This window comes from Danio rerio, chromosome 8, assembly GCF_049306965.1.
Source record: "Danio rerio strain Tuebingen ecotype United States chromosome 8, GRCz12tu, whole genome shotgun sequence".
Taxonomy (NCBI): domain Eukaryota; kingdom Metazoa; phylum Chordata; class Actinopteri; order Cypriniformes; family Danionidae; genus Danio; species Danio rerio.
The window spans coordinates 16,762,744-16,778,316 of NC_133183.1; the positions used below are offsets into that span (position 1 = coordinate 16,762,744).

At 34.5% G+C, this 15,573-nt stretch overlaps 1 protein-coding gene across 5 annotated transcripts in view; it reads left to right on the forward strand.

Moving 5' to 3' along the window:
- The window catches only part of fnbp1l (formin binding protein 1-like), a 94,751-nt gene that overhangs the window by 11,234 nt on the left and 67,944 nt on the right, over nt 1-15,573 (forward strand).

Genomic DNA, 15,573 nt, shown 5'->3' on the forward strand with positions numbered 1-15,573 from the left:
GTTATCACTCGTTTAAATAGGTGTTATTGGTGGTTATTAGCTGTTAGATATGGGCTAGTACATGCCTTCTGAAGGCCCGTACTGGCCCATATCTATCAGGTGTTATCATCCATCCACATGGTTAACCAGTTTAACTCTGTGTGACGTCATCGAATTTTGCTTTAAGATTTAAAGGGCTAGTATTGCACCAGACCCCCTTAAGTAGTTTCGTTTGACAGTGTAGAATCTATATTTTATGCACTTATGCATCACTTTGGTTTTTATTCTACTGTACAAAAGTTTTTTACTCTTAAATACACAGTATTTTGCATAGTTGAGCTGGGTATTGAACATTGATTCATTTTCATAGGGTTCATATATGACACATGTACAAGTTATAGCTCAAATAAAAGCTCTTGCTGGTGCTCATATGGTTCTAGCATTCTTTTTACTGAATTATATCCACATATCAAACAGTTGTCGAATGAATTGCGGTGTTTCCATGGCGCAGAAGTGAAAACAATACATTTATGATCAATAAGCAGCCCTAGATAGCACAGACAGCTGTTATCTCTTACCTGTGCGCTTCAGGGCCATTCTCCACTGTTTTTGAGGTGATGTCCATAAGTAATCCTTTTATATGTCTGACGTGGTCCAAACACAGTGAATTATGTTTGATCAAACAAAAGAATAGTGAAATATGAAAACAATGATCGGTCCCTGTGGCTTGTATAGCAACTCTAATGAGTTGGAATACAATAACTTTTGCATAGATTATGGTAGAAACATTTTTCTTTTTTCCTATGATTATAGACATGTGCAGAAACCACCAAAATTAATTAAAGCACGGCAGACCACACAGAAACTAAAAGGTACACTTTCAAATTTGAGTTTATAAAAAAAAAAATACAAAAAGTGCCTCTTTTTTTTTTAGGTGTTTATTATAACACAGACAACATGTACAGTTATTTTAACACGTTCAATAGTGTTTTATCAGAATTCCAAGGGTTTTCTTTAAAATGATACCAACCTTTTGCATTTACACCTCTGCATGTGGATTTGGGAAGCTTTTGAATTTGGGTAGGCAAAATCCAGGCGGAAATCCTAAAATAGCAGCAGAGTTTTACTGGTTAATCAGCTATACTATTACTAATAGAGAATACTCCAGATTCAGATCTGTTTTTTTCCATTACTGTAATGATTGCGTTTAGGATAGGGGTAGACATTAATAAAATACAATTAATGGGAAGTTTAATAAATAATATAAACAATTCTTGTTAACTTCCTGCTGCAGCCGTATGTGATCTATAGCTGATTAACCATGTGGATGGATGATATCAGCCTTCTGAGCCAGTAGGCGCAGAAGGCCACTACAGGCCAATATCTTTAAGCTGAAACCACTGATAACGGCCATTCAATCGAGAGATTACATTTGAAGTGGCTGCCCACTCATACTCCAAACCTGTGTGATGTTATGGAACGCAAAAGATGTTGTCTCTTGAAGACCCTGCACATGATGAATATGTAAATTTGTGTAAATAAATATCACTCATTAATGAATTCTATCTTGAATTCATGTATTTAAAAAAAGAAACATAACAAAAACACATCTTTTTAGCTTCTTTGCCACTGTTTTCAAAAATCTTTTACAATTATTTGAGATGTTTTGGAGAATGTGTTATAGATCCTGTGCCAATCCATGATATTATAGCTCTATTATACAACTTAATCAAGATGCACAAATCTCTTTAATAATTCTTAAATAACACTAGACCTAAGCATTTAGGATGAATTGTTTGCAACTCTTGAATGGAAAATGAATTCGGCTTTCACACAGGCGAGCTGGATGGGAATTGGCCTGAATCTGTGTACTGAGGCTAACGGAGTTCATTGTTCACAGACAGCTTCTTTCACATTTACAGGGCCCCTTATTCCCCTGGCAAATCACACAGGCCTGTTTACAGAAAGAGAGGGAGAGAAAACACAGAGAACCAGACTGGTCGTCTTGTTGTCTCCCACCTTTTGTCGTATGACATGCTCTGAGTATTTTATGGCCCGTGGAAATGAATCTGGAGCCATGAGAATAGTCTGAATGCTCTAGAAATGTACATTTATTCACTTAGACCGATACGTTAGAGACAGTTTAACAGTTTCTTCACACGGGACACCACGCAGCTTGATATTGTTTCTCGTTTCTAATGAATTGGTTGTGGATTTGCATAGGAGAGCAGCAGTTTCCAGGGGAGTCCGGTGCTATGTATGCGTCTCCTAGCACAGTATACAGAATCAGCTCAGCGCTGAAATACACAGCTCAAGTGTCTTTTTTGTTTTTCTCTAGTTATGCAAGTCAGGTAGCAACTCATTAATCCGTGTGCTTTAACCTGACTGGAAATCTTGGCTCTGTGTGTTAAGCTTGGATTAATCTTGCACGCTATTAAATGATCTGGACAAACGTGGCGTGATGAAAGTGTCTGCTGTGTTCAAGTTAATCATTAAAATGGTGTATATTATGAGCAGTTAAAGTTTGCCCTGATTATGCAAACAATACTGGTTGCTGTGAGCTCTAGGGCCTCATGGGTTAAACGTGAAAATGGAAATACATTTTATAATGGATTTTAGGCTCATTGACATTAATCTGCATGCTGGATGTGGTTAAATAGAATTCTGTCTTGCTGTCATTTATGTTTTATGTTTCTCGTGCCTTGCAGTGCAATTAACCGAGATCATCATATGTCGTCATGAAGAGACTTTGTTCCTTTTTTCCAGCCTATAGTGAGCTGCCTTGGTTGACAACATTTTTAGGCACACTGTAAAAGAAAATCTTGCTACCATCATTCTTTTAGTTGAATCAAATATATTCCTGTAGTCATCAACTTAAATCAGTCAAACTGACTAAAAATATCAAGTTAAACTTTGCATAACTTAAACAATGTGTTGAAACCTGATTAATTTATTAAGATAAGTTAGAGTAACACAACAATTGTCATCATGATTTTTTTTCATATAATTTTTTACGGTGCATGATAATTTACACAATAAAGATACAGTTAGATTGTTTGTATGATTTAGGAGAGTAATATGTATTAAGATATGAGCAATATGTATCTTTCTCAAAATGTTTGCTATGGGCTTGTAATTTAATACATTTGTACAGAATAATGATTATTATATGCACAAAAGTAACTTAAATCTACTAAAGATATATCTTCATTTTACTGAATCAGAATAAATTTTTTTTTGTTCTTTATTGTTGGTTGATGCATGAATAACACTTCAGTAGACATTATAACATGCACAATCCATTCATAATGGCAAAAACAAATGTTGTTTCAATTTGAAATATTTGATTTGTTAAATTTTTTTTCAAAGTATATTAGCAGAATATATTAGTTTTGACATTAGTGCTGACTGATGTGGACAATAATTTTGTCATAATATTGTTTTCCATGTGAAGTGGTATTACTATTAATCGCAAAATTCATTTGTGGTAAACAGAGAACTAAATTAACATTTGTTTGTCTCTGAGGATAAATATGTTCATAAATGTGTATCTTTTTACTTAAAATATTTGGTAGGGGCTTATAATTAGGTGCATATGTATAGATTCATGATTATTTTATGCATAAAAGTAAGATTATTTAAATCTACTAAATGTATATCTTCATTTTAGGGAAACAGAATTGATTCTGCTTTTTTGTTTATTTTTTGTTTGTTGATGTATGAATAACACTTCAGTAGACATTATATAGTGCACATCCCATCCATAATTGGAACAACAAATGAGGTTTCAACAAAAAAAATTGAAGAAAAGAAAATTGTTTCTATTCCATTATTTCAAATTCTGCCCATTTTTTAGTAAATTCAAACAATAAATGCTATTTCGACATTAGTGCTTGTTGATATAGCCAACAATGTTGTCACAATAGTTATTTCCATGTCAAATAGTTTTAATATTAATCATAACATTCATTTACCAAAAATAGAGACATGAATAAACGTTTGTTAGACTCTGAGAATGAATATGTTCACATACATTCTCCGCAGAGTAAGCTCCCATTTCATTAAATTCATTTTATTTTTCTCAATTTAGTTTTCGATACATTTTTTGTTTGTTTGATTGACTAATTAGTTTTTATTTGATCAATTTATGGTGTAAGACTAACTTATCAAAATGCTGTCTAATAAATGAATGAATAAAACTTGTACGTATGACAGTTATCTTACAACAGAACTTTTTTTTTTTTATGAAATCATCAAAGAATCATAGTTTGGTATACACAACAATTAGATTTCTGTCATAATTTCGTTAGGTTAAAAACATTTATTTTAATAGTCTTGTCAAATGTTTCAGTTTCAGTGCTGTTTCTATAATCTTGTTGGTTGTCCAGCCCTATTTGAATCTCTTTGTTGTGGCGTGACAGATTGCTGTATAAACAGCTGATTATTTCAGTCAGGGTGTCTAGAAGATGCAAGCACAAGGTAGTGGAGCAAAGCCATTGAATAAAGCTGGAGGGCTGCATGTTCTTGTTTTAGCTCTGGTAGGTGTGCTTTTATCAGTCTAATCAGGGTCATTTTGGTACAGGAAGACTGAATGACTTTTGGGGGATGGTGGTCTTAATTCTTAGGTTGGTTTGCACATGATAACGCTCACATTCTTTGTCAAGTGTCTTTGTCTCCTAGACCCTCCAGAAAGTTTTAAATCATAATGATGCACTAAGATGTGTCTGTTAATGATTTCCAAATGATCTCCCTCTGCGACACTGCATCCCTGCTCTTTATAACTTAGAAATGAAGCCCTCCATTTTTGCATTAACACGCGTCATTAAGCTCCATTGAAATACTACAGCTGGATGCATGTAGTGTAATTGCTTAACACATCTGGAATTGACTAATATTTCCTGATAACTGACAATGGGCTCTCTTTTTGTGCAGTTTTTTTTTTTTTGATTGGGAATTATAAAGGAAACAGAAGAGGTTTTTGTGGAGGTATACCCTGAATCTGTTTTGCAATAATTCTCGTGTCCTTGTAAATTATTGAATAGAGGAACACAATGTCAGGGTTTTTGTTTTTTTAAAAGTAGGGATGCACCGATATGAATGTTTTTGGCAGATATCGATAACCGATAACTCTTAAGACTTGGAGGCAGATAGCCGATATATTGTAAGCTGATGAATGTAAATATTTTAAAGCCACTGTACAAGCAAAAATCTAAATACAGATAATATTACTAATGCTGCATAAAATCTCCCCACCTGGTGTTTTAGATTCTTTTATTATTATTATTCAGATTCTAACACCTAAAAGTGCCACTTGTCAACCAAGTGCGCTAGTTATTATTATTTTGAATATGCTGATCAAACTGAATACAATCTTACATCAACAACAAATGGCAATGCATTGATAATAATAAATAATCGTATTCGATTACAAACAACCCAATCAGTTGTTTAGCATGTGCGCATCGCTGCTGTTATGTTTACACATGTCATTTTTTTTTTCCTTGAGGAGATTTTAACCAAAATTTAAAAGACACTCTATCAAGCCTATCTACAATGATAAGGAATATGGTTATTTACTGAGTTATTAACACACAAAGAAAGGACGGACTTTGAAGGAATAAACAATGTAAGGAAAGCTCCATTATAGTGCACTGGACAAGTCTGAACAAGTTCGACCCACGCATGCGTGAGGCAGGAAGTTCTTTACAATTACGTAATCTATTAGCTTAAAGATATCGGTCTAATTTTCACATCGGGCCGATAACGATAACTTAAATAGCATTTGTTGGCCGATAATGATATGGCCGCCGATATATTGTGCATCAAAATAACTATTTTTGTCTGCAAAGATAAAAAAAAAAACACAAAAAATACTACAGTTAAAAATATAAGTGAACGTAAACACATTTACAGTGATTGTTGTTTTTTTTGTTTTTGTTTTTTACAAATACTTTAAGCAGTGATTTTAAGTATAGTATAGTATACTATAGTATACTATTTATAGTATAGTATTTTTTCAAAAGACTTTTGATTACCTAAAATAAGTTAATGACATCAAACATATAATTCGTAATGTACTAACCATTTTATATATTTGAATGTTATTGAATAGTCAGAATTAGGCATGGAATGATAACCGGTTTCAAGGTTTACCGTGGTTTGGAAAAGTTTAGGTTTTAAAACCACAAAAATGTTCTGTTATACTGTTCCGACGGTATAACAAAAACATATTTTAGAGCAGTAATCACAATATTGTGAAACCATCATTTATTTATGTATTTTATTTTTTATTTTTATCCAAGGTTATTAGAACGTCACAATCTTATACCAGTGCATGCCTTGTCAGAATGATTTATTTTAAAGTGCTGCGGGGTAAGTCAATCATCATTTTAACAAAATGGTTGTAATAAGCTGTCATTTTCAGTCATAAGCAGGGCCAGACAAAATCTGCTGACATGTTTTGCTTTGTCTGTGAAGAATTTTGTAAAATAAATCTGCAAATTTATGTATAATGATTTTGGTAGTGTAATAACTTAAAACTTTAAAATATTAAATTAAAAAGAATAACTTCTAGTTAAGGTTTGCAATGCCAATCTAATTACATCCACTTGTTTGCTAAACAAAGCAAGTCTGTCATATAAAATATCTACTAAAAGACAGAACATGTTACTTCACAAATTGTATTGTCAATAAATCAAGTAAACGTCTGCCCTTTAGCCAGTAATATTACTGAAATTAATATAAAACTGAACAAAGATATGTTTATTTAGATAAGTAAATAAATGGACTTAGTGATGCACTAAAAATCTCATTATATTTGTTCCTATAAGTTTAAATGTCACTGTATCCCATAATTTAATGAAGTGGAGTTTGAGGCCTGTGTGCAAATGTGCACTTTTTAAAGAAGTAACTGTTGAATTTTGATTCTTTGTATGTTTTATTAGAATTATGGAGCTGTTGTTGATATTCTTGTCAGTCAAGGGTAAGAAAGGTTTCATTTTCCTGTCTTTATTTAGCTGAGTCAGATCTGTCTAAGGGGGTCACTTTGTATTCACCTCATAGTTTTGCATATTATGTTTGGAAATAGACTAAAATGAGTCAGGCAGGAGGCCTGAAAGTCCTGGAGTTCTCTTGCTTTGCTTGTGCTAAAGCAACCTGCAGCTCAATCTCTAACGCAGAGACACAGGAATACTTGCTGACATGTTGAAACATGACTGAAGAAAAACACCCCTGAAAACTTCTCAGCTATGCTAATACAGTTTATTGTGCAGGTGAAAACACTAGGCTTCATGGCAGGTGGATAAATATTGCTCTCCCATTTATTCAGTGTTAAGATCCTAACATGGTGCAAAGAGCTGCTGCGGACATTGGTAGTTGAACACTTTTTTTTCTTTTTAACAACAAACACTGATCTCAATGTGAAACCCCTTACAGTCTGGTGGATCCATTGGTCTGAATTCATCCTGTGATTGCGGTCTGTCTGTGTTATTTGGCCTGCTTTATCCTGTTCTTCTGCTGGAGAATTTATTCAGGGAAGTTGTCCTATTCACATACTGTTGCCATAGAAGATAACTTGTGGTTGAGGTTAAAATTAGCACTGGATACGGTGGAGTGATTATTCTGATATTATGACTTTAAAATAATATTAACGTGGGTCTTTTTGGATGTATTTTAAGTAAATGTAGATTCTGAAATAGAATTAGGAATGTGTTGAATCACTTATGGTTTTTAAGTCACTGGCCTGATCATTGGGGGAAAAGAAGTATATTTGGTGCTGTTGACTTGAAATTTTCCCTGCATGTTGGTATCAACCAAAGAAATCCATATATGCAAAAAAAATCTAATTAGTTTACAAATTAAGTTATGTGAAACAAAATGAAATGATGCAGCAAAAAAAGTAATAAGCACATGAAGGAAGGGAGGTGTAGAAAAGCAGTGAAAGTCAAAACAGCAGCTAAAATCTGTCGTTATTCAGCAACCCTCTGCTTTTATGTTTGTATTGTTTTGGGTTTTTACCAAAATCTGGTTCAGTTCCATGTCCACAGCACCTTTACAACTATTATTTCCCAGAAAAAAAAACGTGTTCAATACACTGTAAACCCAACAGTAAACTTTATCAAATGAAATAAGTGTAGTTGTCTCAAAATTGACTGAAAGTTAATTCTACTCATTTGAAAAAAAAAAAAGTTTTGAACTCTGCATTGAAGGTAATGACTTAATAACCTCATTACTTCAACTTAAAAACAATAAGTTTACAGTTCTTGTATAGATTTGTTTTTTTAACTCGGATGGTTTGTCGCGATCAGTTTCGTCAAACAGTTTGAGTTGCCTTAATTTGTTTTACATTACTCAGTTGGTTTGAGTTCTCTTCATTTATTGAGTTTTACTGTATTCAGATTGCTCCATTTACTCAAATGAATTAAGTTTGCAGTACTCATTAGGATTAGTTCTTGAACTTGAATGATTTGTTGTAATCAGTTTCCTCAAATAATTTGAGTTACCTCAACTTTTTGGGTTTTATAGTGTACTTATCTCCCCCTTCGTGTAGCAAAAAAATGCACAAAACAATATTGAAGAAAATAGTCACTTCAATAGCTAATGGGGTTGACCTTTACTGATAGCCATGCATTAATGTTGACTTATAACTAATTGTGCTTTATTGAGCAAGATGTGAATTTTGATAAAATATAATTTATATTTTGACATAATATTGTCCATCCAAGCTCGAGAAGACAAGAAAACAGAATTTTTCTTTCTGTAAAACTGTGAAAACTGTGAGTGCTGGGACACAGCAAACTGACAGCTGATTAACAGATGACACACATTTGCCAAAAAACATTCAAAATTCAATTTAATTACAATAGCAAGAATAATATATTAATAGCATGTTAAGAGTAAGAAAGAATTTCTAAATCCCTGATTTGTCTTTACTTATACTTTCTTCACACCCACTATACTTTCCATATACTTTACTACACTATACTATATAGTATAGTATACTTACTATATACACTATACTTTCTATACTTTCTATACTTTTCCCACTATCCAGTTTCCATTGGATCCATTGGCAGTTTCCAAAATCTTCAATGACGTTGGACGTTCCTGATGTCTAAGTAGCATGTAATGCCATTCACACTATAAAGATTATGGTTGCACTGTCTGTCATATATATATATATAAATGACAGACAGTGCAACCATAATTATTATTATTATATTATTATCATAGTCATAAAAATTAGTAAATAAAAATGGTACTATCGCTAAAACTCCTCCTGTACCTAAACATAATCCATGTAGTTGTTACATTATATAATCCAGTACTTTCCCATGCAAGAACATAGTAAATGCATGTTATGTGCTCAATACTGTGAGAGGAAGTGCAAGCATAAATTTGATCACCTTTAATTTTATGTTTCGTAAATCTACAAACCCAAAATGACCCACATTTGTAAACTGGTTATACTGTATGTCAGAGCATTTCTGTTTTTTGAACCATCCAACTTTTAAAATTATTCGTTTGCCAGTAGGTTTTGTAGTGAGCTGCATTGTAAGTTAAACATTCTAATTGTCTAATCATGCATTCCTGTGGGAATCTCAAATTAGATTTTGTGTTGCTAGCTCCAACCAATAATGTGAGTTTTGCGAACACCTATATGTAGGTGTTTTTGTTTGGTGCTGCTAGCATCACGGAAATAGCACGCTTCACTCTTAAATGGAGATTAATGGTGATAGCGGTGTTCTTAATAATCAATGTCAACTGGAAATGATTTTCATGTCCATTATGTGTTTTTATCCTTGTCTGTTCTGAAGGAAGGAAGCCTTTCCTTGCCTCTCCCTGCGTGCTGGAGGTCTAATTGATTGCGGATGTTTGGAGCTCTTTTTTTTTCCTTCATTGTACTCATGGAAGAGAATCAGTAATAGCCGTCTTTAGAATTAAGATAAGCTCTTATGGGTTTGCTGTTCTCTGAGGGTTATAACATGCCTGGCTGAGACATCTCTGTTGGATGTTGGGTGTGAAGTGCCAAACACAGTTTAGCATATCCAATGACGTTTCAAACCACATGCAAACTTGGGAGTCATCGAAATGCAAAAAAAAAAAAAAAAGTTGTGTGGTCATTCTAAAAACAACTTCTCTGACGGCTTCTACGTTTCATTAATACATTTAGCATTACAATGATCAAAACGTAAATAAATTGTTAGTTTGGTCAGAGGCGATGCAGTGGTGCAGTAGGTAGTGCTGTCGCCTCACTGCAAGAAGGTCGCTGGTTTGAGCCTCGGCTGAGTCAGTTGGCGTTTCTGTGTAGAGTTTCCATGTTCTCCCTGCGTGATAAAAAATAGCATTAAAAATGATAGACATTTATAATATTACAATACTACACTGTTGTTGATAAATGTTTCTTGAGAGCCCAGTCACCATATTTCAAATATTTTTCAAAGGTTGAGGAAAATTCAGCAAAAAAAGTACATTTTATGAAATTTATAATTATGTTATTCAATTTATTACAAATCTGTTTTTTATACAAATTGTTTAAAAAGTGTATTCTAATTTATTTTTGCACCTTTAAACTTAAAAAGTCATTAAAATTCTGATACTATTTTAAATTAATGTGTTTTTTTTCCTGTTTTGGTCAAATGCAGAGTTCAAGAGCATTGCGTTTTTTATTATTCTTTAAAAACATCAGTGAAAACTCATTGTCCACTGTATAAATTTGTAGCTGCATTGCCAAAAGCACTTAATCATGTAAACATGCATGCATTTAAAAGTTAATAATAATGATATGACTTGAATATTAAAGAAGTATCTGTAATAGACTGCTGCCAAAATATTGATCAATAATAATATTGCAACATTTAAAAAACTGTTCTATAATAAATAAAAATGTAAAAAATTGTAAAGACATTAAAGGGCCATGAAACCCCCTCTTTCAGTTCAAGTCTACCTCAGAATTAAAAAAAAATGCTTCATAGTTGGGGTGGAGAGGGAAGAGTGGGTAGCATGTCTCTTTGGCCTGTTTATTCCAACCATTAACCCTGCCAGGAATATGGAAGATTTTAAGCATAGGCGAACACAGCAGCATGGATATAGGCACTATGTCAACTGATAGAAGACAAAGTCCACCATTCTCTAATTCTCGTACAGCATTGCTGTCTTGGTCCTGACAGCACCGCAGGGAAACACATGCAACAAACCGCGTGAATCATGGAAACAAATACATAATGTTATGACCCTTCATGAACGGCTGAATGCTGCGTGCCATGCGCAGACGCGGTCTCACCCAGTCATTGGGTCTCACAACTTGGCAGGTCTGCCTTGCCTTTGGAAGCATGTGCTCTCATGAATAATTAGGAAGCAGGGTCTTCTCATAGGATAAGGAAACTCGGCTAAGAATAATAATGAGAAACCAACGCATCATCACTCCACTAGCAGATTCCCGCTACATCACCGAATTTAATCCCATCCCAAAAATGATTTTAAACCCGGAAGATTAAATTAGCTGATAAAAGCTCAAAATTATCCCATTACCCACAATTAAAGCTAACACGTGCAAACGTTGTCTTAACTGATGCTCAAAACACACAAATCTGTTACAAAAATTCCGTTTCAATACAGTCGCTCAATAGATTATCTCAGCTTGTCTGTTACTGTTAACACAGAATCACATGTCCATGTTTTCTTTAGAGCCATTTAGCTATAAAGAGACCATTCTGCCGTTGATCACTGCTCACTGGGCAGTTTTGTAGTGAGACAGAAAATGTAGTCCTTCAGTGGAAAGGATAATCAGTGACAGAGCATGCTATAATGGTCTTAAAAGTGTGTGTCAGCCTTAAGTCACAAGGCAGTGAACCAACTCCCTTACACCACACACACACACACACACACAAGTGTCTCCTCCAGACTGGCATGCATTAAAGGCCTTTAATCTTGAACACCAGACCTTAACAAAGTTTCACCTCAGGGTACAGAGGGATGTGACCATGTTACAAGGGTTTGGAGGTGGTTTTGGGCACGTTTTATCACATCCTGAGATTCAGCGAGATGAAAGAGACTGTCTGTGATGTGAGGTGCTGACAGCTACAGGAAGAGTGTGAATCAAACGCGTAAAGAAATATGAGATCTGACAGGCATATCTAGAAAACAACTTGTAGACTGAATGTTTAGTTTATGAATTTCCTTGTTTTTCTGATGATGCTCTGCATTTCGTGTCAGGTGTTTACAGACACGTCTGGCTGAAATTATGTCTTGGGCAGACGTGAACTACATGAAGTACTCACTTCTAACACGCAGAGAGTGTAAATTATATTGCCTTGTGTCCCTTTGACTCATTCTGGAAAAATATGAGTGTGGCCTTTAATAAAGTAGATTTGTTTAATATACTGCTTGGTGACTCAGATAAGATTAATGTGTAATATTAAATATCTCTTGGACACACAGAAGATTCAACAAACTTTGCTGCGCTCCACTGAGTCTTGCCATGTTAAACAGGCATTAAATCAAAAGCTTGTATATTAGTTAAACACTTAAAGAGTGATAATTATACAACACAATTCTCAAACATGCTGTAGTTTAAATGTACAGTATAAAACAAACCTTTTAACCAGCTCTAGCTGTTTTTTCTGTGTCATGGACCTTTAAAAAACAGAAGTACTAACATTAAGGTTTAGTTTGGGTATAAGGCCCAATCCCAATTCTCCCTCTAGAATTGGAGAAGAAGTGTCCCAATTCTTTTTAGCTAGAAGGCACAGGGCTTAGGGCAAGGGCTAGATGCCCCTTGAAATTTAGATTTTTCACAACCACACTCGAAACCAAGGGGTAAGAGAATTTCCTAGAATACACAAGCTACAATGGCAACATGGCTGCACACGGAAGTCAGGAGATGCACAAATTACTTTTTTTTTTGTCATTATCATGAATTTTTACAACAAGCAAACATATGTTTTAATACATTCATAACCACAATCGTGTTTCACTGGCATAAAAAAAAACTTATCTATAATCCATGATAACTTCTGTATAGCAGTCCCACAACAATCTGTCACTCGATGACACTCGAATACCCTGTCAGAAACGTCTAGTGGCTGGGAATGAGCGTTTTACAGTGTCTGCTATAATGTTAATGTTGTTTTAGTGTGTGTAAAGTAACAATCTTATTACCACATTAAATTGTTACGATACGTTATGATATTGTTACCTTCAGTGGTTGCCCTGAAGATAAATACCAAAAAATGAGCACAACTGGAATAACTACAGCAGTCCCCATCGTCTGGCTCATATGACGCAAGAGATTGCGATGATATGTGCAGGTGATGTATTGGTGTCCCATTTCTTAGGGGTAAATTTTAAAGTCTTTACACTCTGTTTCAAAGGGAAAGGGTAGGGGTAAAAAAAATAGAAATGAGATTGGGCCTAAAAAAAATTTCTAAATTTTTTTTTTAATTAACACTGCACATACCTTAAAATCCATCGGAACCGGAAGCTGCATGCCTTATATTTTTGCTCCTAAATCTTGTTTAAAATGATATTTGGTGCTCTTTTTCATTTCCGGTTTGGTGGAAAGTTCTTGTGTGTATCATGAACACACCAGGACAGATGGATAACTTTATTTTGGTTTTAGTGATGTGTTCATTTTCTGTTTTAGGCTGAACTATTCTTTTTTTTAGGTATGGGACAGTTTTTGGACAGGTTCATCTTATGAAAGTTGAGACTTGTTGATATTTTTTTTGACTTTTTTTATTTTATTTTATTTTGCAGGAAGTGGATGCTGCTTACAAAGCCGTAATTAGTACAAATCTCCTGTTGTTATTACCAAGCTTCCTCCTGTACCCTTCATGTGATGCTCCGCCTTTTGTTTATTATATAATAATAATAATAATAAACAAAAACTCAATTGAGTGTACTGCACAGTCCCGAGGTCTTAATCTCAGATCAGTTTTCTTGCAAATCTCTGAGTCTTAAATTGGTTTGAAAGAGTTAGCAAAGAGTTTTACCTTTGTGTTTATACATTTTGGAGATTTTTTTTTTTACAATAATTTACAGAAGATAGACATGCGCACACACATTATTGTTTTTGTGAGATCAGGGGTCCGTTCTTTATACTTCGCTTAAATTATCTCTTGCTATGACAACAACTCTGATGAATTTTGAAGAACCAAACAATCCTGTATCATGCCAAATCGTCAATAACCAAATCCAGCTAATTGAGTAATCCATGTACGAAGAACGGTCCCCTGTTTCTTTTAGTGGTTATATTAATTTATGATTGAATATTCTTGTAATAAACTTTTTAATAAACAGCAGTGTTTATTATAAATGCAAACTATTCAATGAATGGGAGTTTTCAAAATGATGTAACCACAAAGTCTTATGCCGTTAAGTTTCACTGTCAGTTGTTATTCAGTGAGGACACTCCCTGTGCTGTTGGGAATAATTCTTATGCATTTGGTGACCTTTGGGCTGGTTTAATGTAGACAGCCATACTTTGATGATACTTCCTTCTGGTTTCTCGTCAGATAAGTTTTATTTGGTCATTGAATAGACTTGAAATAATCAAAAATTCCCGGATTAATTTTCTGACATGCATAAACTTACAAAAACAAAACAAACACCCCAACCCCAGCCTGTAAGTATACATTACAGTGATAATCAAAACAACTTTTTAGTTACAATACATTGCTTTGGGGAAAGGAATTTACCATGAAGCGACAGAAGAAAGAGCCCCAAATCTTCTGAAATTGTCCAATATTGCCTTTTAAAAGATATCTGGTTCGTTCCAAGTACAGAGTAGATATCAATTCTTCAAGCCATAGATTAGCAGTTGGAGGATTAGCCTTTTTCCTGTACAATAATAACAGCGTTTTGGCTGTTATTAGCGGTCGGGTTTCTTACTGTGCGTTCACACCGAAGGCGGCAAAACTTTGAAAGTTCGCTCTGGCCACCCTGGTGACAACATTATCTGCCTTTACTACTTTGCTGTTGAGAGCATCAAAATTGACTACATTGATCTCATTTTTAAACTGGCCCTTGTTATAGCATATCTGCAAATCAGTTACATTCCTGCATAAAAATATGCTTTCTAGCATGAAAATGTTGTGCGCTTTTATCAAATTTATTGAACTTTGAAAGATCAAGTTGTTGTTTGTGGTGTGGCTTTTGCTCCACTTATCCAATATGTCCATATGTCTGAATATTCTGAAGCAGCAATTCTGTTTTGTATTGTCATTATAGTTAGCATGAAATTCCTGCTTGCACATCAACTGGCCTCTAACTTTTTTTAAAAATATATGTTCCTGTAAGAAAACATCATAAATATTTGAATATTGAATATTGAATATTTCAATACTAAAACCCTTGGGAACAACTGTCTCTCCAGGGCCGAAGTTCACAGGTCTGTGTTCTCTGGAACTTTTTCAAGCGGTAAACTTTCACAGTCGGCTTGGTTGCTGCCTCACTGCGTCATAGCTTATTGCTATAAAGTTGACTTGATTTCAACTCTCCTCAATGCCCACAATGGTGAAGACGCGCCACACTGATCCTCGCCGCTTATTGCCACCAGCTCCCTTTGAAAATGAATGACTTTGGGCTACTTTGACG